The 25,783-nt window shown below is 40.1% G+C and overlaps 1 protein-coding gene across 9 annotated transcripts in view; it reads right to left on the bottom strand.

The window, feature by feature from the left end:
- ANKS1B (ankyrin repeat and sterile alpha motif domain containing 1B) overlaps positions 1–25,783 on the bottom strand; it is a gene marked incomplete at its 5' end in the record, with an annotated part of 797,243 nt that overhangs the window by 188,677 nt on the left and 582,783 nt on the right. The gene's annotated exons all lie outside the window — the stretch shown is intronic.

Raw genomic sequence — 25,783 nt, 5'->3', positions numbered from 1 at the left:
GGTAAGGATTCTCATTGGAAACATCCGGGGTGGGTAACCTGATCTTCTGTAATTGTGGGTTTCTATATGCTGCTACTTATGGTGCTTTTGGAGCATCCTTAATTCGGTCTTTTCCAGCTCAGAGATTCTGAATCTGAATTTCTGGGGCTCAGTGGATAGGGCTCAGGAAGTCCATGAACCCCCTGAAATTATATGCAGAATTCCACATATATATGAGCTGTGTGCAGTCTCAAAGGAATCTATTGTCCCCAAAGGACTTAGAACCACCACTTCAGCTGTTGAACCCATCTCCTTTCTGTCCTGACCCAGGGGTGCTGGCACCTTGCTTTCTGCCCAGGCCATTCTTCCTGGCTTCAGTACATTTTCTTCTATTTTGGAACTTTGCATTCAACTATGAAACACAGGAGGATTGGAAAAGAACAGAAGTGAACTTCCATGTTTCTACTGAAATTAATTTTCTTTGGAAGGACATGCCTGTGTTAGTTTTCATAGAATACTGCTGTCCCATTTTAATGAGCAACTTAAAAAAAAATTCATCCATGTCATCAAAATTCTACTGCCCCCATTTGCCCCTTGAAGCCTACCCCTTTGCTGACCTATCTTAAGCACAGCCCCAATGGTGCTACTTTGCTTTTCTGGGTCCCTTGTTGCCCTCATTGTGTTCCACTGTCCAGAGAACAAAGTCAAGATTCCTGGGCCTGGCATCTGTGCCCTTTACAATCGGACTATCGCCTGCTGCTCCCCTAATTGTTCCACATTCCAAGCTGATTGTGTTCCCTGCCACTGCCCAAGCCCTGTCTGTGCCCTTTTCCCTCTGGGCCTATGTGGGATGCCATCCCTGTCCTCTCCATCTGTCACAGCTTTACCCTGATTCAAGGCCTTCCTTCTATCTATCCTTCAGCCAGAAATTTCCTCTTCTCTGAACATCAATCGTATTTGGTTCGTATGAGCCTCATGGCATTTATTACATATCGATTCACATTTTATTATTCATGACTTGTGTTTCTCTTCTTCCTTACTATATTCTAAGTCCTTTCATAGCAGGGCCCATATTGATTCTAACTCTGCATCTGGTGTGTGGTGTCACAGTGCTGAGCATACCACAAGTCCTTACTAAAACCTGTTGAAAACATTAAAAAAACCTAGATATGACTACCTTAACCTAGAAAAATAACTGTCTTTTGGTCAATAATTGGACAATAGCTTGCAAACTTCATATAAACTGCATGGATTTTTAAAACATGCAATACCTGACTATTTAGTTGGGGGCACTGATCTCTTTTCCTTTGATTGTCAAATAAAAAAATGACAACAGCCAACACAACAATAGCCTTCTAGTGTGAATGAATCAAAATTATACCTAGTCTTTTGGTCAGATTCACAAAATATACATTTTTTTGGTGTGTTGTAGAATTTTAGTAATTAGTTTATGTGCCATGAGATGACAAAGGTTGAAAATCACTGCTCTACACAATCGTTAAACTGACAAGCTTTCCTAAACCAGAAATCTGCTCCATTGACACTGTATTTCAATTTTTAACGGCTGAAGATGAGAAATACGAAGGTTGAAAGTAGAAACAGGAAAGAAATGAAAGAATCTTAGGAGAAGAGTGTATTACATTCAAATGGCAATGACTTAAAGGAAGCCTCAAATGGAAAGAACTTTTTCAATGATAAATGTCTCAATAGTCACATTACAAAGTGTTCTCCTCTAACAAGTTCATCAAACAAAAAGGAGTGATGAGGTAAATGACTGTAGAACAAAGTGGTGTTTATGAAGCTTGACAGTACATGCTGGCTTACAATTTCATTTTGTGTCTGGAAAATAGATGAGGTTTTGCTAAGCTTAGTAGAGACATGTGTGCTTTGTGGCAAATGTTGCCCATCAGTGAAGCAAAGGGAAATCTGAGAACAGTTAGTGTCACTGTATTCTTCCACTAGCCTAGGCTCAGAAAAGCTCAAAGAATACAACAGTGCTATATATGAAACCAGCATGCAAATGTATTGTTACTTAACTTTCTTCACAGGAATGTGTTTTATTTCTGTCAACAGACTGTAAGGAGGACAGGCACATGTACTTTCTAATTCTGTACATATTGACAATGCTCAGCACATAGGACTTCAGCTCCATCTCCCCTTCATTTCCCTTCCTTCCTTCCTTCCTTCCTTCCTTCCTTCCTTCCTTCCTTCCTTCCTTCCTTCCTTCCTTCCTTCCTGTATTTATTGAGCAATTGAGATAGTCTATCTATAAAACAGAATATATATATATATATATATATATATATATATATATATATATATACACACATACATACACACACACAGAATATATATATACAGAATATATATATATCCACAGAAATGATCCATAAAACCAAAAATCTTTCTCTTCATGGAACTTGCATTCTAGGAAGCAAAAAAAGACGATAAATAAAATAAGTAAAATATATAGTTAGATCTCAATATGCACTGTAGAAAATACATTAGGGAAGGATGTTAAAGAGTTGGGAAAGTATACTTTTTTTGTTTTTGGAAAGTATACTTTTAAATAAGGTGTCAGAGAAGACCCCCTTCAGGAAGGTGAGATTTATGAAAGGACCTGAAGAAGGTGAATTATGTAGCTACCCGGTGGAACAGCATCCCAGACAGTGGAATAGCAAGTGCAAGGGCTATAAGGTAGGTGTGTGCTGGAATGAACACGGAACAGCAAGAAAGGGTTCCTGGGTTTGGAATACAAACAAGGGGCTTGGTGGAGAAAAATAGGAGAGTTGAGATCAGATCTTGCTGGCCACTTTATTGAGAAAAGCCTGAAGAGGGATAAGGGTGGAGGTAGGAGGCCATTGCAGTGATACAGACAAGAGATGATGGTGGCTTGGATCAGAGAGGCAGCAGTGGAAGAGGTAAGAAGCGGTCAGACTCTGAGTATATTTTGAGGGTAGAGCCAGCAGGATTGGATTTGGAGTATGAGAGACAGGGAGGACCCAGACACTCAAGCTTTTTTGCCTGAGCAACTAGAAAGATGTAGTTGCCATCAAATGAGATGGGGGAAAGGCTGCAGGTGGAGAAGTTTTCAGGGACGATTAGAAACTTAGTGATAGCCATGTTGAGTTTGACATATCTTTTAGACAAGTGAAAATGTTGGGGAGGCAGTTGGATATTTGTGGAATGAATGAATGAGCAGGATCTTAATAAAATATTTAATACTTTGAAACATAAATCAGAAAAAAAAAGATGGCGACCGGCAGGAAGGTAGGGAGAGAGAGGGTGTGAGTGAGGAACCCATAGAGGAGAGTGTAGATGTGTGTGGTGTGTGTGTGTGTATGAGATAGGGTCAGTTAGATTCTGCAGGTCTTCCAAGGGGCTCCCGAACAGGGCAGCCCTAGACGGCGGAGCCCCGCGCACAAAGCGGACACTTCTCGGCGGCTGGTGCGGACGCGGAGACCACGCCATCTTGGGAAACAGAGCTGCCCGAGACTCGGATCCTGGCTTCTGACACAAACCAGGACCCTGCAGCCACTGGGGACAGAGAACTGCTATCACAGCTTCAGACAAACAAACAAGAATCCAGACTTCCCGGCAGATTTCCGTGAGTCAAAGAGCCTATCCCCCTCCTCGCAGGCGCTGATAGCGCCATAGTAACTGATAGACGCGCCCCTCCCCCAAGCTGCTGAGCGCCCACAGGCGTGCGGAAAGCGCCATAGTAACTGATAGACGCGCCCCTCCCCCAAGCTGCTGAGCGCCCACAGGCGTGTGGAAAGCGCCATAGTAACTGATAGACGCGCCCCTCGCCCAAGCTGCTCACAGGCGCGCGCACAGACAGCGTCATAGTAACTGATAGACCCGCCCCTGGCCCAAGCTGCCAAGCTTTGCGCAGGGACGCGCTCCCTCTTAGGGAATTTGGCGCGCGCTCGCGCACGGGACAGAAGCAGCTCCCCGTCGGGGAAATCTGTCAGTGCGCACAGAGGGCTCCCCTTCGGGGAATTTGGGGGAATTTGGCTCGCGGGGCACAGCTCCCCCTTCGGAGATTCTTAAAAGCGTGCACAGAGGGGCTTCCCTTTGGGGAATTTGGCGCGCAGGACGGACTCCGCCCCCCTTCTGGGACTTTGGGAGAGTGCACTGAGCCGGCTCACCTTCAGGTTTTTAAGAATGTGCGCTCTAGCCGGTTTGGCTCAGTAGAGAGAGCACACACAGGACGCAGCCCCACTTCAGGGAATTTGGCACGCCGGACACAGCTGCCTGGGATCCCTGACTCACAGCGCATTCACACTAAGAGCCAGCGACCCCAATTGTTGGTGCGTGCACACACAGGGACCCTGATTCTCAACGAGAAACCGCACAAGGCAACAGAGACTTTGACACTCGAGTCTTGGTGCAGACACAGGGAAACTCTGACTCCTGGCACATGCTAAGGATCTCATTCTCGGCACATACCAACAGTGTGGTGCAGACAGGGCCCCTGATTCTAAATGTGCACACGAGACCACACGGAACACTGGGGACACTGATCCTGGGCAAGTTTGGTTCCCACCAACCAAAGACAGTCACACGTCCTAGTGTCAGAGCACTTCAGTGAAACTAGGGTGGAGCGAAGTCCCCACAGCACACGACCCAGGTCCACGCAAACAGAAGCTTGAGCTTTCTGGTAATAGCCAGAATGGGGAAACGAAATAACTCACAGAGGAAAGAAAATGTGGAGTCGCCAAGAAAGGAAATTAGTGAAAATGAAGCTTGCAACATGACCGAAAAGGAGTTCAGAGTAATGGTCATGGAATTTATACATCGGATGGATGAGAAAATCAACAACTTATGCAAGAATCAGGAAGAAATGAAAAGTGATATAGCTACAATCAAAAACACCATGGAAAGTTTCAACAGTAGATTACAAGAAGCAGAGGACCGAATTAGTGAGTTAGAAGATCAGGTACAGAAACAAGCTCAAGCTGAACAGCAATTGGAGAAAAAAATTAAAAAGCAGGAGGAAAGCCTAAGGGAGCTTCGGGACAACATGAAACGAAGTAACATGCGTATAATAGGGCTGCCAGAAGGACAAGAAGAGCAGCAGGGATTAGAAAATCTATTTGAAGAAATAATGACAGAAAACTTCCCGGATATGGGAAAGATGAAAGTTACGCAAGTAAAGAGAGTCCCAAGCAGGATCAACCCCAAAAGACCCACACCAAGACATGTCATAATTTCAATGGCAAATATAAATGATAAAGAGAGAATCCTAAAGGCGGCAAGAGAGAGACAGAGAGTTACCTACAAAGGAACACCCATCAGATTGTCAAATGATTACTCATCAGAAACACAACAAGCTAGAAGTGAATGGAAGGAGGTATACAAAGTGTTGCAAAGCAAAGGACTGAATCCAAGAATACTATATCCAGCAAGACTATCAATCAAAATTGAAGGGGAAATCAGGAGCTTTGCAGACAAAAAAAGCCTCAGGGAGTTTATCACCACCAAACCAGCAATGCAAGAATTGCTAAAGGGAATACTGTAAAAAGAAGAAATAAACAGGTAAGAAGGAATACAGACACAAAAATAGATATGACTGCAAACAAATACCTTTCAGTAATAACTTTAAATGTAAACGGACTAAATGCTCCAATCAAAAGACATCGAGTAGCTGAATGGATAAAAAAACACGACCCATATATATGCTGTCTACAAGAGACCCACCTCAGAACAAGAGACTCACACAGATTGAAAGTGAAGGGATGGAAAAATATCTTTCAGGCAAATGGAAATGAAAAAAAAGCTGGGGTAGCAATACTTATATCTGACAAAATAGACCTCAAAGTAAATGCCATAACAAGAGATAAGGAAGGCCACTTCATAATACTAAAGGGAGAAATCCAACAAGAAGAAATAATTCTGGTAAACATATACGCTCCCAATATAGGAGCACCCAAATACATAAAAAAACTCCTGGAGGATATCAAGGGAGAGATTAATAGCAACACAATCATAGTAGGAGACTTTAATACCCCACTATCACCACTGGACAAATCCTCTAAACAAAAAATCAGCAAAGAAACAGCAATCCTAAATGACTCACTAGACCAGATGGAATTAATTGACATCTTCCGAACATTTCACCCCAAAGCCACAGAATATACATTCTTCTCAAGTGCACATGGGTCATTTTCAAAGATAGACCATATGCTGGGTCACAGGCAAAGTCTCTTCAAATTCAAGAAGATAGAAATTATATCAAGCATCTTCTCAGATCACAGTGGCATAAAACTGGAAATCAACTACAATAAAAACAATCCAAAGAAATCAAACACATGGAGACTAAACAGCATGCTATTAAACAAGGACTGGGTCACCAGAGAGATCAAGGAAGAAATAAAAAACATCATGGCAACAAATGACAATGAAAACACAACAATCCAAAATCTATGGGACACAGCGAAAGCAGTCTTGAGAGGGAAGTTCATAGCTCTACAGGCCTATTGCAAAAAACAAGAAACAATGGTAATAAATTACTTAACCCTACAACTCAAAGAGCTAGAAAAAGAGCAGCAAGAAAAGCCCAGTGTAACCAGAAGGAAGGAAATAACAAAGATCAGAGCGGAGATAAATGACATAGAGACCAAAGAAACAATACATAAGATCAACAAAACCAAGAGCTGGTTCTTTGAAAGGATAAACAAGATTGATGGACCTCTAGCCAGGCTCACCAAGAAGCAAAGAGAGAGGACCCAAATAAACAAAATCAGAAATGAAAGAGGTGAAATAACAACAGACCCCGCTGAGATACAAAGGATTGTTACAAAATACTACGAACAACTCTATTCCAACAAACTGGACAATCTGGAGGAAATGGACATATTCCTAGAAAAATATAACCTTCCAAAAATCAATCAAGAAGAATCTAAACAGCTCAATAGGCCAATAACTATGGACAAAATTGAAGCAGTCATCAAAAAGCTTCCAGCAAACAAAAGCCCGGGGCCTGATGGCTTCACAGGAGAGTTTTACCAAACATTCAAGGAAGAACTAAAACCTATCCTCCTCAGACTATTCCAAAAAATTCAAGTGGAAGGAACACTTCCAAGCTCCTTCTATGAAGCCAGCATCACCCTAATACCAAAACCAGATAAAGACAACACAATGAAAGAGAATTACAGACCAATATCCCTCATGAACATAGATGCCAAAATCCTCAACAAAATTCTAGCAAATCGGCTCCAGCAGTACATCAGAAAGATCATACACCATGACCAAGTAGGATTTATCCCAGGAATGCAAGGATGGTACAATATCCGCAAATCAATAAACGTGATACATCACATAAACAAATTGAAAGATAAAAATCACATAGTCATATCAATTGATGCAGAAAAAGCATTTGACAAAATCCAACACCCTTTCTTGATAAAAGCTCTCAACAAGGTGGGAATAGATGGCTCATACCTCAACATAATAAAAGCTATATATGATAAACCCACAGCAAACATCATACTCAATGGACAAAAACTAAAGACATTTCCCCTAAGAACAGGAACAAGACAGGGATGCCCACTCTCACCACTCCTGTTTGACATAGTACTGGAAGTATTAGCCATTGCAATTAGACAAGAAGAAGAAATAAAAGGCATCCAGATTGGAAAAGAACAAGTAAAGCTGTCTTTATTTGCAGACGACATGATATTGTACATAAAAAATCCGAAAGACTCCGTCAAAAAACTCATAGACTTAATAAATGAATTTGGCAATGTAGCAGGATACAAAATTAACGCCAAGAAATCTATGGCCTTTCTATACACCAATAGTGAACTTACAGACAGAGAGACTAAAAAGGCAATCCCATTTACCATCGCACCAAAAAAATTAAGATACCTAGGAATAAACTTAACTAAGGAGGTAAAAGACCTATACACGGAAAACTACAGGACACTGAAAAAAGAGATAGAGGAAGACGTAAACAGATGGAAGAACATACCATGTTCATGGATTGGTAGAATCAACATCATTAAAATGTCCATACTACCCAAAGCAATCTATAGATTCAATGCACTCCCCATTAAAATACCAACGGCATATTTCACAGACCTTGAAAGAACTCTCCAAAAATTCATCTGGAATAAAAAAAGACCCCGAATAGCCACAGCAATCCTGAGAAAGAAGAATAAAGTAGGAGGGATCTCAATACCAGATTTCAAGCTGTATTACAAAGCCACTGTTCTCAAAACAGCCTGGTACTGGCACAAGAACAGACATATAGATCAATGGAACAGAATAGAGAATCCAGATATTGACCCAAACCACTATGCTCAATTAATATTTGACAAAGGAGGCATGAACATACAATGGAATAAAGACAGTCTCTTCAATAAATGGTGTTGGGAAAATTGGACAGATACATGCAAAAAAATGAAGCTTGATCACCAACTTACGCCATACACAAAAATAAACTCAAAATGGATACAGGACTTAAACATAAGACGGGAAACCATAAAAATACTAGAGCAATCCACAGGCAGCAAAATGTCAGACATATGCCAAAAGAAATTCTTCACTGACACTGCCCCTAGGGCAATGGAAGCTAAAGAGAAAATTAACAAATGGGACTACATCAAAATAAAAAGCTTTTTCACAGCAAAAGAAACCATCAACAAAACAACAAGAAGGCCCACTGCATGGGAGAACATATTTGCAAATGGCATCACTGATAAAGGTTTAATCTCCAACATCTACAGGCAGCTTATACAACTTAATAAAAGGAAGATAAATGATCCAATAAAAAAATGGGCAACAGACCTAAATAGAATCTTTTCAAAAGAAGACAGAAGGAAGGCCAAGAGACACATGAAAACATGCTCAACGTCACTAATTATCCGAGAGATGCAAATCAAAACAACAATGCGGTACCATCTCACACCTGTCAGAATGGCTATCATCAACAAATCAACAAACGACAAGTGTTGGCGAGGATGCGGAGAAAAAGGAACCCTCGTGCACTGCTGGTGGGATTGCAGACTGGTGCAGCCACTGTGGAGAACAGTATGGAGTTTCCTCAAAAAACTGAAAATGGAACTCCCATTTGACCCAGTAATCCCACTCCTGGGAATATATCCGAAGAAACTAGAAACACCAATTAGAAAGGATATATGCACCCCTATGTTCATAGCAGCGCAATTCACCATAGCTAAGATTTGGAAACAGCCTAGGTGCCCGTCAGCAGATGACTGGATCAGAAAACTGTGGTACATCTACACAATGGAATACTATGCTGCCATAAAAAAGAAGGAATTCTCATCATTTGCAGCAACCTGGGAGGAATTGGAAAACATTATGTTAAGTGAAATAAGTCAGTCAATGAAAGAAAAATACCACATGATCTCACTCATTTATGGATAATAAAGAACATTATAAACTTGAACAAAAAGATAGATACAGAGACAGTAAAGCATCAAACAGACTGTCAAATTACAAGGGGAAGGTTAGGGAGAGGTGGGGGAGATATGAGATCAATCAAAGGACTTGTATGCATGCATATAAGCATAACCAATGGATGCAAAACTCTGGGGGGTGGGGGCATATATGGGAGTGGGATGTGGGGAGGGCAATGGTAAGATATGTACACATATAATACCTTAATAAAAAAATTGGAAAAAAAAAAAAAAAAGAAACATAAATCAATATATTCCTCTATTTTCTTGTAATGTAAAACATTCTGGGGAAGGGGAATGACATTGGAAGTTAGACCCTTTTTACCAAGACCAGACCTCTCTGAATTCCAGACCTGGAGATCTGATGGTCTCCCCTTGAATGTTCCCTAGACCCTCAACATATCTAAAATGGAACTCATTCTCTCGTAAACCTGGTATCCTTTGTGAATGGGAAGAATGGTACCACCAGGCAGGCATGCAAGTGAGAGTCACACTAGATTCCTTCCATTTCCTCATGCCTGTCTTCTGGTCACCAAATCTTACCAGCACCTCCTCCAAGCCATCTCTAGAATTCATCTCTCCCCTCGATCCTCACTGCTACTTTTCTTGGTGATTGTGTTCTCATCATCTTTCACCCCGCTATACGTCAATCTTCTCCTACTTGGTTTCCCAGTTTCTAATCATATAGCTCCCAGAATGATTTCTAAAATGCAATTGTGGCCATATTACTAGTTTGCTTAACATTTTCTCAAAGGCTTCCTTCTATCTACAAAGCCTCCAATCTGGATCTTGGCCTTCAAGGATCCTCATGATATGGCCCTGCTTATCTCTCAGACTTACTGCTCCACACATGCACCCATCACTTCCATCCATTCACCACATTGTAACACCGTAGTTGATTGATTTATTCACTCAAAATTTAAAATATAAATGAAGTGCTTCTTAGGCTAAGCTTTGGGGATGCAATGCTGGATGAGGCTCTGGAGGAACCCCACTTTCTCGATTTCCTTGCCTTTCCTCTTTGATCCTTCTGCTTTGAACTTACCACCCCTTTCCCCGCTCTCCACCCCACCGCCACTTAGACAACACCAATCAACTCACCTTTCAAGATTCAGTGCATGTCATTTCCTTGTAGTAGCACTTTTCTCAATCTCCTTCTGTCTCCTAAAAATGTTTCCTCCCTCAAAAGGCATTATTACTGAATACTGGTAAGTTAGCAACTCTAGAAGTGAGGATATCTCTAAACTCGCTACAGCTTCAGTTCAGAATATTGTATATTATATAAGAGATTATAGCTCAAGGAATAAGGTTTTCTTTTTGATCCCAGGAGGTAGAAAAGCCTCCTTTCCCTGTCTTTGTCCCCCTGTCTTTAGGCTCCACAAATGGGATAACTGTTAACCTGCTACAGAGTATATTACAATACACTGGATTATATATACCACCATTCTGTAGGGGTGGTGATCTGATTGGAGAGTAGGGATGCTGGGAAACTTGCCTTAAAGCTGAGTTTGCATAGCAAGCTCACAATTTTTACTTAGATTAACATATAGGGAGGACTAATAAAGATGGGGGTTAAAGACTCCCTTTTAAGCCAAACCTTAGTGCTACCACTGTACAGAAAATGATTGCTTTATGCACACCTGTCCATACTCCTGATATACCCTTGTTTGCAGTTCCTAGAGGAGATATATAGTTTGGAAAAGAAAATACATGTGGATTCAACACATGTAGTCTGATGGGAGCTTTGGGGGTTAATAAGTATGAGTATCAAGAAAAGTACCAATGACCTAAGGGATGTTTCAGTATATGAGCGAGCCTTTTGCTCAGGCTGAGAAATCCTAGAAACTCTGGTCCCAACTTCTATCTACATCTCTTCTCTCTTCCCTTTCTTTTCCTCTGTCTCTATACCTCCCCAACCGCACTCTCTGGATATTCACACATGTATACGTTTAGATGATCTTAGAAAACTCCTTGGGGAATAGCTATATTTTATCAATATGCAGCAGCACTAAAACCAAGTATTCTAGTAACAAAAGCCTAAAACCCCTCCACCTCTTGGTTCTCTCCCTCTGACTTACTTACAGGCTGCAGGTGTCAGTGTATCTTATAATGAAGCCATAAAAATGAACGTCTGATATTTTTTCTCCTCATGTCTGGTGTGATTAGGCAGTCAACAATCTGATTATCACCATAGAAGCATTTTAAGGACTAGCAGAGCCCAGCCAGCATGGCTCAGTGGTTGAATGTCAACCTATGAACCAGAAGGTCACTGTTTGATTCCTGGTCAGGGCACATGCCCAGGTTGCAGGCTAGATCCCCCATGGGGGGTGTGTAGGAGGCAGCTGATCAATGATTCTCTCTCATCACTGATGTTTCTATCTCTCTCTCCCTCTCCCTTCCTCTCCAAAATCAATAAAAATATATTTAAAAAAAAGACTAGCAGAGTGTCACTCTGGCTACAATAAAAGTCACAGTCCCCAACATGGTACAGTAGGGTGAACTTTCCACAATACCTGCTAACACATGTCTGATTACATACATGCACATACAAACACACATATCTAACATTATAATCACATTCATCTTTTCCTTTTGTGTTGTATTGAGCATTTGAACACATATTTCATCAGTGATTGTCAATCAGAATTATAAAACCATGAATATGTTTATAAGCTGTAAATACTTTCAATAATTTATGAAGGACACAACTTGCTGCATAGGAGAGCTAGCACAGCCACTGTTAATAGGTTTAATTTATTCACAGAGATGCCTGCTCTGTTATTACTTAAAATATAGTTACATCTACGTGTAGCTGATTATTTATTAATTTGCCACAACATTTAGATATATCAATGAGGCATTTTATAAATTAAAATGCTATCAAAGTAAGAGGACTATGCTGATTCTGAAGGCTTATGATTAGGTGGTGATTATGAGTGTCTTGTATAATAATTATAACGGTTTAATGACTCCTGTGGTTATAGTATAATAAAATTGCACATTTCATGGCATGGGAAGGGATGGTATGTAGTGAACAGACAAGAAAAAGTTGTCGATCCTGAAGCATTAAGTTATATTCCTATTGATTTGATGTATAAAATTTCCTTGCTGTACATATTTTCATGGAGGTCAGTCTCTATTACTGCAGGTTAGTGACTTTACTAGAGACAGAGTAAATGCCGGGGTAGGGGCACAGCCAGAGCCCAGCACCGATGACTTGGACCTAGTACTGAGATTGCAAGGTTCTTCCCTGCCTCCACTCCATCTCTGCTCAGGAAGTCAAGCCACAGACTTCTGTATGTGTCTCAGACACATGCCAAGCTCAAGCTAGGGTGTCTGTCTCTTCTCTGGCAGAGGCTGGTGACCTGTGCCTCTCCCCATAGCCCCTTAGCCAAGATTTAGACATCTGCTCCAAGGCCGGTCATTTGGGCAGGCACACCTGGTGGATAATAGGAGTCAGATTCATTCATTCATCCTGTCACTCAAAAGGTGCTTACTGAGTGCCTAAATGCCAGGCATCGTTCAGCAGGGCGGGAAGGGGGGTCTGGAAATACAACAGTGATCCTGACTTCAGGAACTTCCATTGCAATGATTGCTTTGGTTCAAATCCTGGCTCCCCCTTTTAACCTTGGGCAAGATGTTTTACTCTCTGAACTTCAATCTCCTAACTTGTACCAGACTCCTGTCTGCTGGAAGGATTAACGGAGGCAATGTATATAAAACACCCAACGTTGTGCCCAGCGCATTGTAAAGGTCAGTGCTTTTTATTGTTGAGCAAAAGTCAGATGCAGGCTATATTTCTACCATGAATGTAATCTATTAGCTGAAGTGACTCTGACTCTCTTTGCTTTTGAGTCTAGTCTGAGCAGCATTTACAATGCAGTAATGACCATGCGGCAATGGGCATATCATTACCATCTTCCTAATAAGGGTTTGCCCTTCAGGTAACACACGTGGAATGAATATCCAAGCTCCTTTCCCTTCATGCACCGAGAGTAAAACTATAAGATGATTTTTCTAAGAGCTGTGTACACATTGCATAAGACAAAAATGGAAAGAAAAAAAACCCCTTCAAGATAATATTTAGTTTAAATGCTAAAGCAGCATCATTAAAGGCCTTGGCCCAAAGAAGTTTAAAGAGTAGAATTGTCCTTTTGTTAGAATCTTGTCCTTGAAAGAAATTGAGGAAAAGAAATAAGAATCTGTTTGGTTGTAAAAATCTCATTAACTATCGAATTGCATGATGATCCTTAATAATGGAGTTAGTTGGATCAAAAACCATGAGGCACTTTCAAGTGTTGAAATGAAGGCCTTAAATTGATCACGTAAATCATATACTGTTTTATCAAAATGCCTGGGACCTGTTCAGGCTGGTGATTGGTTAGTACCACAAACCACGCCATCCCAGGGAGGGCTGATTTGTTTTTCTATGTTGGTAGCTGGGCCTCATCTGAAAGCAGGCAAGGGCTTCACCACATTCTATTCCCTAGGGACTAGAAGCTGTTGAAGAGGATATTTTGGGGAAAACAGAAGGTGGCGCCAGAGAGCTTCTGGTGGAAGACACAGAAAGTGCGCGTTGAAACTGCACTACAGAGGCAATCAACAAGAAGAGAAGCTGATTCAACACGGGATCCTGACACGGAACATGTCTCAGAGGGTTTGGGCACAGTTGGAAGAATCACCTGGAAAAGTTTTAAAAATGCCATTGTCCATCCTTTACCCAAAGACCAACTAATGAGTATCTCTGGGTCTGAAATCCAGCATTGGTCTTTTTAAAAAAGCCCGGCTGCTATGGCTCAGTGGTTGAGCATTGACCTATGAACCAGGAGGTCCTGGTTTGATTCCAGGTCAGGGCACATGCCTGGGTTGTGGGCTCGATCATCAGTGTGAGGTGTGCAGGAGGCAGCTGATCAATGATTCTTTGTCATCATTGATGTTTCTATCTCTCTCTCCCTCTCCCTTCCTCTCTGAAATCAATAAAAATATATTAAAAAAAAAAGCTCCCCCAGAGGTAAAACACACACACACACACACACACACACACACACACACACCCCACTGTGTTAGGCTAGTAGTTCTCAAAGTATAGTCCCTAGACTACTATCACCTGGGCACTTGTAGAACTGCAAGTTCTTAGGCCGCAGCCCAAACCTATGACTCAGAAACTCTGGGGGTGGGACTCAGTGACCCGTGTTTCAACAAACCTTCCAGGTGACTTGGGTGCTCACTCAAGTTTGAGGACCAATGTCCTGGACAAGTCACGTCACACGGGAAAATCAGAAGGGCAGTGAGGCTGAAATGGCTCAGGGTGGAAGTCCACTGTGCAATGATTTTTCCATTACAGAAAAGAATGAAAAACACACGTTCTCATTCCCACACAGCCTTGGAGAGGAGAGGAGAATTGAACTTTGCTTTATGACCCTCAAAGCTCTTAAGAAGGAGCCACAGACCTCTGGGGTCTGACTGGGTCATGTGATCTTAAATAAAACGCAGAGACTAATAATGGAAGGCTGTCTATCCCCCGGAAAAGACAGCTGGCCCTTAACCTAGGAGGGAAGGAAGGAGGTGAGTGCAGAAGGTAAGGGCTTTTGGACCAGGAAAGAATAACCTAAAAATAATAAGAAAAGAAAGTCATTAAGAACAAACTTGGCTTTACTTTTCCTTTGGTTTCATGAGAGCAATGTGATTGTTTCTGGGGGCACAGCACTGATATGCTAATAAAGCTGAGGAGCGTCCCTTGCACTAAGTTTTCAGTGGGAGATGAGAACGCGTAAGAACATGTTCTGATGATGCGCTGCTCTTCTCACAGTAACATCCAGCCCCCAGAGCGTTCTCCAGGCGCCCACACGCTCCTGTCCTGGACAACCAGGAACAAAGCTGACAGTCTGAGCTGCCGCCACCTGGATGGGGAAGGATGAGCTTGGGACTTGCAACCTGGCTCTGTTGCTGATTTAGACAGGAACATAGGGAAGTAACAGCTTCTCTGGACTTGAGTTTCCTCAAGTAGAAAATGACAGAAACCGCCCGGATGAACTGAAATGTTAATGTGACCTGCACAGAACTGGGAAGAGGGCCAGGTGTCCCAGCCATGCAGGACAGAAAAAAACTGCACAGACTCCTGGCAAGCAGACCTAATGAAACTGAAGCTGCAATGCTGATATCAAATGTGGGCCAAACACTTGAAATGCATTTTTTGTTGTTTATTTTAATTATCTTTTTTTCCCCCTCATACTCATGCACTCTGCAAAAATACTGCCTCTACCAACCGATAATTAAAGTAAACCAAATGAACCACTAGAGATGAATCATATATAAATAAGTAAAGAACCTCAACCAAATAGCAGATAATTGATTTTTGTGGAACAGAAATATCTTTTTTTCTTTTCTCTTTTTGCTTACTTTGAAGTTCAGTTTGTGAGAAAACATACCACCTGGGATATTGTTATTTTAAACACAAATTGCATTTAGAGAGAGTGCCTGGTAAACTTTCTGGGGCTGTAAATTACCTATTAATTTCATTCGAATACAGGCTGTGAAATGCATTTCTGGAAATTACAGTACAGAGACACGCTTCCATTACCTTACAAGTTGGACATCGCTGGTCTCCTGTTATGAAACTGAGGCTATTCAGTGACCCTGGCTCTTTCTATCTGACTAGATAGCCAGCTTTTCTGGGATTTACAAAATCTGAGATTTGGGGAAAGAAAATGAGAAGCAAGGAGTCATTTACACAGACACATAACTAGCCATTTGAAATTGGCATGCTGACCACCTGATCTTACATCTCTTGCTTTTTCTGGTACTTTTCATTACCTACTCTGTTCAATCCAGTTGCTGTTATGGTCGATTACCACCCTCTGTTTCTTTAATGGTGTTTTGCTTTCAAGATGAGTAACAACTCTTTTCGATATATATTATATATACTTTTTCATTTCTTCATACAATTTCCATCATTTCTTTCTTTATTCCCCCCTCACCCCCCACCATATTTTTCTGGCAGCTGGAAGTCTGGACTTGCCAAGAAATGCCTTCAATGCTATGTAATAGGAAGGCTGGTATTAGATAGATGTGGGTGTCTCTTAATATCATCTGCTCCTAAAATGCAGCCTAGATGCTTTTTTGTGATCTCCTGCGGTGATTCTAATGAAGTGCAGGTCATTTTAAAGATTTTCAGAGAGCAGGTGGAAATTGTGTGTGTTCAATACTGTTTCAAAATTATGGAATTTATTTGTTTTATTTTATAAGCAAATGATGGTCACAAATAAAAGTTTAAAACAGACTTCAAAATTTCTTGGCATTCACTTTTTTGTTTTTGTTTGGTAACATGGACATCTGTGTAAAACACCCAAGATTGTAGAGAGCAAAAGCGAGAGGGACATTAATTTTTATTGGGTATCTAAGATTTACCAGTCATGTTTACATACTTTATCTTTTTAATTCATTGGGAAAATCCTGTAAGTTGAGTAGTATTATATTTCTAGATAAAATAAAAAAGAAAACAAATAAACCAAACATTCAGGGGGGTCAAGTAAGTTATCCAACATTGCATAGTTGAGATATGGCAAAGCTAGGATTTGAACCCAGATCACATTCTTTTCCTTCTGTGATGTTGCCATATCAGATGATAGGAGCCACAGCAGGTGATATGAACAGTGTAGAATGTACACAGGGATGACCTTCTAGAGCAGTGGTTCTCAACCTTTCTAATGCCCCGACCCTTTAATACAGTTGGGGGTCACCACAACATGAGGAACTGTATTAAAGGGTCGGGGCATTAGAAAGGTTGAGAACCACTGTTCTAGAGTATTACCACCTATACCTTTCTTGGGGAAGGTAATTACAGAATGTCAGAGTTGGAGAGCATTTATATAGTATGTAGTCCCATCTTTTAATTTTACAGGTGAGGAGTGTATACATGAACTGAGTTCTTAACTCAGAAAAGTAAACTGTCTAAGGTCACATAGATAAGCATCTATGTCTTCTAAAATCCCAGCTCAGTGGTGTTTGTTACATCATATGTTTAATTGTTAAGAACAGGGGCCTTAGCACGACATTATTTGTGTTCAAATTCTGGCAGGATGATTGGGGAAAGTTACCCAACCTCTTTGGATCTCAGTCTACTCCACTGTAATATGAAGATAATAGTACTTCAGAGGGTTGATTATTTGAGTTAATACTTACAAAGTGCTTAGATTAGTGCTTCCCGAGGATAAATACTCAGTAAGTGTTAGCTAGTATTATTCACACCTTGTCTCCCAAGGCCCAAGCCTAGTGTAGTAGCTCTGGAGCGGTTGAATTGATGGAGAAATAGTATAAATAGTATAAAAGGCAAACTTTTCTTTAAGAGAATCATGGAGTAGTTTCCCTACTCACCAAACTGTAGGTGTTGGGTGAGGAGAGGCCACTGTGACAAAGGCTTATATTAAACCAACAAACATTCCCCCAAACCCTCAGAGTCTAACAGACACATTTCTGATGAATAAAGACTGGAGAATGTGATTTATATAAATGCCACAAATTTAACTAGTAAAAAAATATATACTGCCCAGGAAAATGGAAGCATAGAAAGGCTTATACTAACTCATATTCATTTTGGTAATTAATAGCAGAATCTGAATTGATAAAAGGTCTCAATTGTTCTTTTCTGGTTTGGGATTTAAAGGCTTTGCATGTATTCATTTACTAGAGGCCTGGTGCATGAAATTCATGCACTCAGGTGTGTCCCTCAGCCCGGCCTGCACCCTATTGCAGTCCAGGAGCCCTCGGGGGATGTCCAACTGATGGCTTCCATAGCGCTGCTGTGAGCCTGGCTTCTGGCTGAGTGGCACTCCCCCTGTGGGAGTGCCCTGGCCACCAGGGGGCAGCTCCTGCATTGAGCGTCTGCCCCCTGGTGGTCAGTGCGCATCATAGTGACCCGTTGTTCTGCCGTTTGGTCTATTATTTGCATATTAGCCTTTTATTATATAGGATTAGCCTTTTATTATATAGGATAGCTTTGCCTTAAAGTAATTAGCTTTAATTACTACTAAGGTATTATCTTTTCAGGTCAGGTATACAATGGCTTCAAAGACAAGTCAAAGTTGGGTAGTAATGAAACATACAAGAAGTTGAATGGAAAATTGACATTTTTCAATCGATCAATGAAAATGTAAGAGTATCTTTAACTGGTGATAACACAATAGAATAAATAATGTAAGCAAAAGAGATAGCTATTCACAGTACGTATTCACTGTTGTACAATAAAATTTGGAGAGGCAAAGGTGTAAAATGAATGAAAACTATAAGTTCTAATACTTGAAAATTCCAGCAGCTCAGAGAACATTTTCAATATGCTTCCTATGCCCTAAATGTAAAACTTAAAATTATTTTATTAAGAAAATCTTGTTTAATCTCTTGAGAAATTTGCATTTCACTGCAAAGATGGAACACAGCATCCTTGGCTGAGTTATTTTCTGTGGAAGTCAGTGCTGTTTTGTGGTATATGATTAGCACATTCTAAAGGAAAAGATTCCAGAAAGTTTAAATTTAGTTTTGAAAAACTGAAAGCATTTATCCATTCATATAGAAACATAAAAATGCAAGCTTCACTTTCAGGGTGTTTAAATGCTGCATATTATAATGGGAACTCTACAAGATATGATCACCAAATCTGGTTTCACAGTTAAAAATCAGATTTATAAAGAGGCTGGCCTACAGTTAGTGAAACAGTCAGATCTGATACCAAAATAATGGCTATCATAAAAGAACAAAAATCTCTTATGCTTTGAGGAAAGTCAGATACCATTCTTATTTTGTCTTCATTTTAGTTTATTGATTTCAGAGAGAGGAAGGGAGAGTGTGTGAGAGAGAGAAACATCAATGAAGAGAAAAAATCGATTGGCTGTCTCTTGCACACCCACTACTGGGGATCAAGCCCCCAACCCGGAATCAAACCATGACCTCTTGGTTAAGATACTATTCTTGATGGATACTGAGGTCAGTAAAGTTTGGAGAATCTAAGTAGAGGAATAAAGTATTTATATCACTCTAAAATTCCAATACTAGAAATAGCAATTTCTACTTTATAGACACATAGTGTGTGCATACACACACACACACACACACACACACACACACACACACATTATTAGTAGCTTAAGAAAGAACTTGATGACTAATAATTGAGAGATTGATGTAGATTCAATTCAAGATACAGTTATAATTGATGAACTCATCAAACTAGGGTACTTTATGGTATATGAGGGAAAAATCAAATATCTATAAAGAACTTAAATTCCCATACCAGGAAAAACATAGACCAATTTGGTTTAATCTATTTATGCCTTTACTAGAGGCCCGATGCATGAAAATTCATGCAAGAGTAGGCCTTCCTTCCCCCGGCTGCTGGCACCGGCTTCCCTCTGGCACCAGGGACCCAGGCTGGATTCCCCTGGGCTGCCCACAGGCACCCGAGACCTGGGCTGCCTTCCCATGGGCTGCCCACAGGCACCTGAGACCCAGGCTGGCTTCCCTCCAGCCCCAGCTTTGTCAGGAAGGACGTCTGACGTCCAGTCTAATTAGCATATTACCCTTTTATTATTATAGATATTTAAAATAAATATTTTCATAGAAAATAAATAGTTGGGTTTTGTTCTTAAAAATTAAATCCAATTTTTGCCGTTTAATTTACATATAATGTAGTTATTGATATAGTTGAATTTAATTTACGTCTATTATCTTGCTATTTGATTTCTATTTATTTCTTCTATTCTTATTCTGTTCCCACTTAGTTTCTGTTTTATTTTGGATTCATGGAGTATTTTATTTAATATTCCACTTTATCTCCACTATTGGCTTATTAGATACTAGGGGCCCGGTGCATGAAATTCATGCACTGGGGGTGAGGGGTCCCTCAGCCCAACATGCCCCCTATCACATACTGGGAGCCCTCAGGGGATGTCCTACTGATGGCTTAGGCCCGATCCCCACGGGAAGCGGGCCTAAGCCGCAGTCTGGCCTCCCTTTGTGGGAGGCAACCGGGCTGGTCAGGGGAAGGCACCAGCCCCATCACCTTGCTGCTGCAGCCACTGCCAGTCACCACAGTGACCAAGGTGTTTTCATCAACACGACCCCAGTCCCTTCACCAAGAAAAAATGACAACTTTCTTTAGGCATTTTCAAGATGTGTCTTTCATAGGATATGCATTTCTTTTTTTTCTTTTTTTTATCCTCGTCTAAGGATATGTTTCTATTGACTTTTAGAGAATGTGGAAGAGAAAGGGAAAGACAGAGAGAAACATCAAAGTGAGAGGAACACTTTGATTGGTTGCCTCCTGCATGAGCCCTGATCTGGGCCCCGGCCAGGGAGGAGCCTGCAACCTAGGTACATGCCCTTGATCAGAATCAACCCAGACCCAGCTGTGGGCAGGCCCAGGCTCTATCCACTGAGTCAAACCGGCTAGGGCAAAATATGACATTTCTTAGCCCTCCAGCAGCGGACCTTCGTCTTTTTCTCCAGAAGTGTGGTGGAAAAACCCTAGATCACCTTTTTAAATTCTTATTACCCAAGTTACTGAGAATATTACCAGTGGCATACAGGAAGCTTAGCCAATGTGCAGTCAGAAAAGGTATTTCCTCTATAGTTCACACCAATCACTGGCTGTGCCCTGCCCAGGCCTAAAGCCTCTGGCCAAAGCTTTAGGCCTGGGAAGGGGACCTCCAGCTCCCTGTGATTGCAGACACTGCCCATTGGGCAGGGGACCCAGCTCCCTGCAATCCACCACAGGAGCAGACCCCATTGCAAGAGCGGACCCCCAGTTGCCTGCAATCCATCGCAGGCTCCCCGCTGGTGCCCAAGGCCGGAAAAGCCTCCGCCAGAGGCTTTCCTGGCCTTGGGCTCGGCCGCACATCAGTGTCCCAGCGACGGATCGCAGGAGCCGACCCCCAGTTGTCTGTGACGGTTTCCTGGTGGGCGTGGCTGGTGGGCGTGGCTTGTGGGTGTAGCAAAGGTACGGTCAATTTGATATTACTCTATTATTAGGTAGGATACCACTTTGTTTTATTTATTTATTTTTAGGTCTCACCTTGAAGATTACAATATGCATTTTCAGCTTCTTGTAGTCTATCTTCAAAAAATAGGTCACTTAATGTATAACCTGACCCTTACAACAGTTATAATAACATTCCTCCATCCTTCATGATATTATCATACATTTACTTCTAATATATGTTAAAATCATGATACATTATTTTTTATTTACACACTTAAGTATCTATCTAGCAAAATTTTGAAATGAGAAAAAATTATTTTATATTTACCCATATGTTTACTATTTTTAACACTTTTCTTTGTGTAGATTTGTCTATCTGGTATCATTTTCTTTCTAACCGAAGAACTTTTAATATTTCTAATAGTGTAGGCTTGCTGGAAATGAATTATCTCAGATTTTGTTTGCCTAAAAACGTTTTATTTCACTCTAATTTTTGAATAATATGTTAATTGGATATAGCATTTAAGTTGACAGTTTTTTTCATTCAGAATTTTAAAATGCTCATTCCATAGTCTTAAGGTTTGTATAGTTTCTGACAAGAAGCCTGCAGAATATTTTATCTTTGTTCCTCTATATGTAATTATTTTTTCCCCTCTGGATGCTTTTAAATCTTTTAGTGAATTGATTATGCTGTGCATTGGTATAGACTTTGTGGGTCATTTCAAAAAAAATTGGCTTCTTTTGAAATGACCCCTTACTTTATAGGTCATGTGGGTGGCTCTTTCATTTCATTCTCCTTTCCAAATTCTTATTGGCCATCATAGGCTTTTCTTGTTGCTTGGAACTTAATCGAAGGATTTTCTTGTTTCTTATAAAAAAATCAACACAAGTGGCTTTCTAAAATACTCCAAGGAAACAATGAGCTATAGGAAAGATTTTATTCTTCATTTATGATATATGTTCATAATTAAAGAGTCATTTCTTTGGCTAATTGCTGCAAAGTACAGTGATGAATATTGGACATGATAGAGCTGTGAATTACAGAATACTTCTCATTCTGTTTAAAAATCTGATTAACATTAATTTTACTTCATTAATTTTCCCTGTGAAATAAATGCATTACTAATTATATACAAAATGATATTTAATCTTCATAATGGATGTATAGCATAATCATTTTAGCTCTATTCATAGGAATGCTATTTGAACTGGTAAATTATTATATTGAAATAATATTGGCTTTTAATTAAGTACTTTTTATATAAAACTAATTACTGTTATTACTGTTATTTCAAAATTGACACAAGGAGAAGCTTTTTAAAGGTAAAAATCAGACATTAGGACCTGAACTTTTTCAATCTTATAGAATGGGAATGATCTAAGGAAGCTTTAGAAAACTGAAGTCAAATGGAAGAAATATTTATGACTTATTGTCAAAACCCTGAAGGAACTCAGGATGTGTTCAGGAGGTTATGCAAGAACTTTTAGTATCTCTGACCATGGTAAGATAAAAGGATTTTCTTTTAATGTAAAGATTAAAATTTCAAATCCCATATATGTGACAGGACAAAAAATATTAGGGTCTGAGTGTTCCCAATCTTTCTTATTGAACCCACTAAAGAGTCTGCCAACTTAGTTATAGTTTCTTTCCATTCCCAGGTCTTCAAAGAGGTTCTCCCGACTGGTCCAGAAAGGGGGTGTTAATACCCTTCTAAGTGTTTGACAACTGAAGTAAAGATCTTGAGAAATTTTGGTATTACTGTTTAGTTGCTATGCACTATTTGTTTGCCTATTATACTACTTTAAGAGTAGATAACTTTGGTCATAACTTTAACACGGTTATAGTTTTACTGACTGGACAGATGTTTATAAAAAATTAAGTGTATAAACTTTACCAAACATTGAAAGAAGAGTGACTACTCATCCTTCTTCAACTCTTTCAGAAAATAGAAGAGGGACCACTTCCAAACTCATTATATGAGGCCAGCATCCCTGATACCAAAGCCAGATAAAGACACCACAGGAAAAGAACACTATAGGCCAAAATCCTTGATGAACATAGATACAAAAGTCTTCAAAAAATATTAGTAAACCAAATTCAACAGCAAATTAAAAGGATCATATACCATGACCAAGTGGATGTATCTTTGGGATTTAAGAATGATTTAACAGCCACAAATCAATTAATGTGATACACCACATTAACAGAATGAAGGATAAAAATCTTCCAATCATCTCAATAGATGCAGAAAAAGCAATTGACAAAATTCAACACCATTTCATGATAACAACTCTCAACAAGTTAGTATAAAAGGGATTTACCTCAACACAATAAAAGCCATATATAAAAGCTCACAGGTAACAATGATACAAAAGGAAAGCTTTTCCTCTAAGATCTGGAAAAAGGCAAGGGTGCCCCCTTTTGCCACTTCTATTCAACATAGCATTGAAGTTTTAGCTAGTAATGGAGCAAGAAAAAAGAAATAAAAGGCATCCAAATTGCAAAAAAATGAAGTAAAATTACCTGAGTTTGAAGACATGATCTTATATGTAGAAAACACTAAAAATCAAACACTGTTGTCTGTGTCCATGGGTTATGCATATATGTTCTTTGATTAATCTCTTCCCATCCTCTCTACCCCCACTCCTCTGAGATCTGACCTAAAACATGCTAAAAATGTACCCCAAAATATAACCACTATGCCAAAAATGCACCACATATCATTATATGCTAATAGCCATTTAAAATTATTATAGGGCTATATTCCAAACTATTTTTAAAAATATTTTTAATTTACTTCAGAGAGGAAGGGAGAGGGAGAGAGAGATAGAAACATCAATGATAAGAGAATCATCGATAGGTTGCTTCCTGCATGCACCACACGGGGACCGAGCCCACAACCCAGGGCACATCCCTGATTGGGAATAGAACCGTGACTTTCTGTTTTGTTTGTTTTTTTGTTTGTTTGTTTATTTTTTTTATAGCAGTTACCTCTTTCTCTGGGGAGGGAGAAAATGGCAAGGAGATTCTTTCACCTTGTATTCTATATATTTCTGTGTTGTTTGAATTAATTGAATCAAAATTAATATTATTTATCATTGAAAATAAAACCAGATATTAAGGATTACACTCTTCCTATTAGTCATGATTTGAAAACATTTAACTAGCATAATAAGTAACCAACAGACACTTAGAATATGCTAGTGTTTGTTATTCCTACTATCTTAGACAACTCCATTCTGGTTCAATCTTTTGATATTTAAATGCATTTCAAGGTATTGATATAATTATTATGGAAATTTTCCTAATTTCTTTTGTTAAAAAGGTGCATTTCAAAGTTCTTTGGAGTTTGCATTCATTTTATATTTGGCCACTTTTTTTTTCCTTTTAAAATGAAAAGGTCAGTTATTTTAGCTACCTCTGATAACGTTCATGCACACTGCCTTGTTCTGTCTTCTGGTTTGGCACCTTCTCAAGGGCAAAGGTACATTTGTCTGGTGTTCCGTGTGCAACCTGTTTTTGTGCCACTTTTCGGTGTGATGGGGAAGGAACAGCTGTCATCTGTCCTTCTGGGAATTCAGCCTAGAGTCTGGCACTGTGGGAATTTACCCACACTGCTTTGGGGGCAGACATCTGACACTTCATGATAATCATAACTGTAAATTGGGAAGACACTGGAACTGGTAGAATTAAAGGGGAATCTGAGAGAGAATTGAGAATCTGAGATGATATGGGGAGACAGGATGATTTGAATGTATTTTTAAAGTCAGCTTTATTTAACACTAGAGGCCCGATGCACGAAATTTGTGTAAGAATAGGCCTTCCTTTCCCCGGCTGCCGGCACTGGCTTCCCTCTGGCACCTGGAACCCAGGCTTTCCTCTGGCACCTGGCAGGGACCTGGGACCTGGGACCCGAGCTTCCCTCGCAGCCCCACCTTTGTCCGGAAGGTCGTCTGGAAGGACGTCTGGTCTAATTAGCATATTATGCTTTTATTATTATAGATTACATTCTAAAACATAAGAGAAGATCTTCTAATAAAGATGCTAAAAGGAACTTGTAAACCTGGGTCATGCTTAGATAAGGTTACTGAAAATAATAACAAAACAATCACGGAGAATGTTAAAATGAGAATGGTTTGCTTTGAATTGAAGAAGAGTGGCCCATAGGATGACACATTGCATCTTTTGAAAGTGTGGATCCTTTTATGAGAGAGTGCCAAACGAGTGGTGAGGAAATGGTGATATATATGTCATGAGAGCATAGGTACATACATGAATAGGTTTCATTAACCATAAAAATAAAGTTACAAGATTGAAAGGTAGCCTCCGCATGTCTGTGTAAAAGAGACAGAAAAAAAAAGTCCCAACACTTTAAGAAGCCCAGTCTTTGATCAACCAGTACAGAGACCA

Source organism: Cnephaeus nilssonii (genome assembly GCF_951640355.1).
Source record: "Cnephaeus nilssonii genome assembly, chromosome: 6".
NCBI lineage: Eukaryota > Metazoa > Chordata > Mammalia > Chiroptera > Vespertilionidae > Cnephaeus > Cnephaeus nilssonii.
The sequence above is the reverse complement of the archived record's forward strand: the minus strand, read 5'-3'. Positions and strand labels throughout refer to the sequence as shown.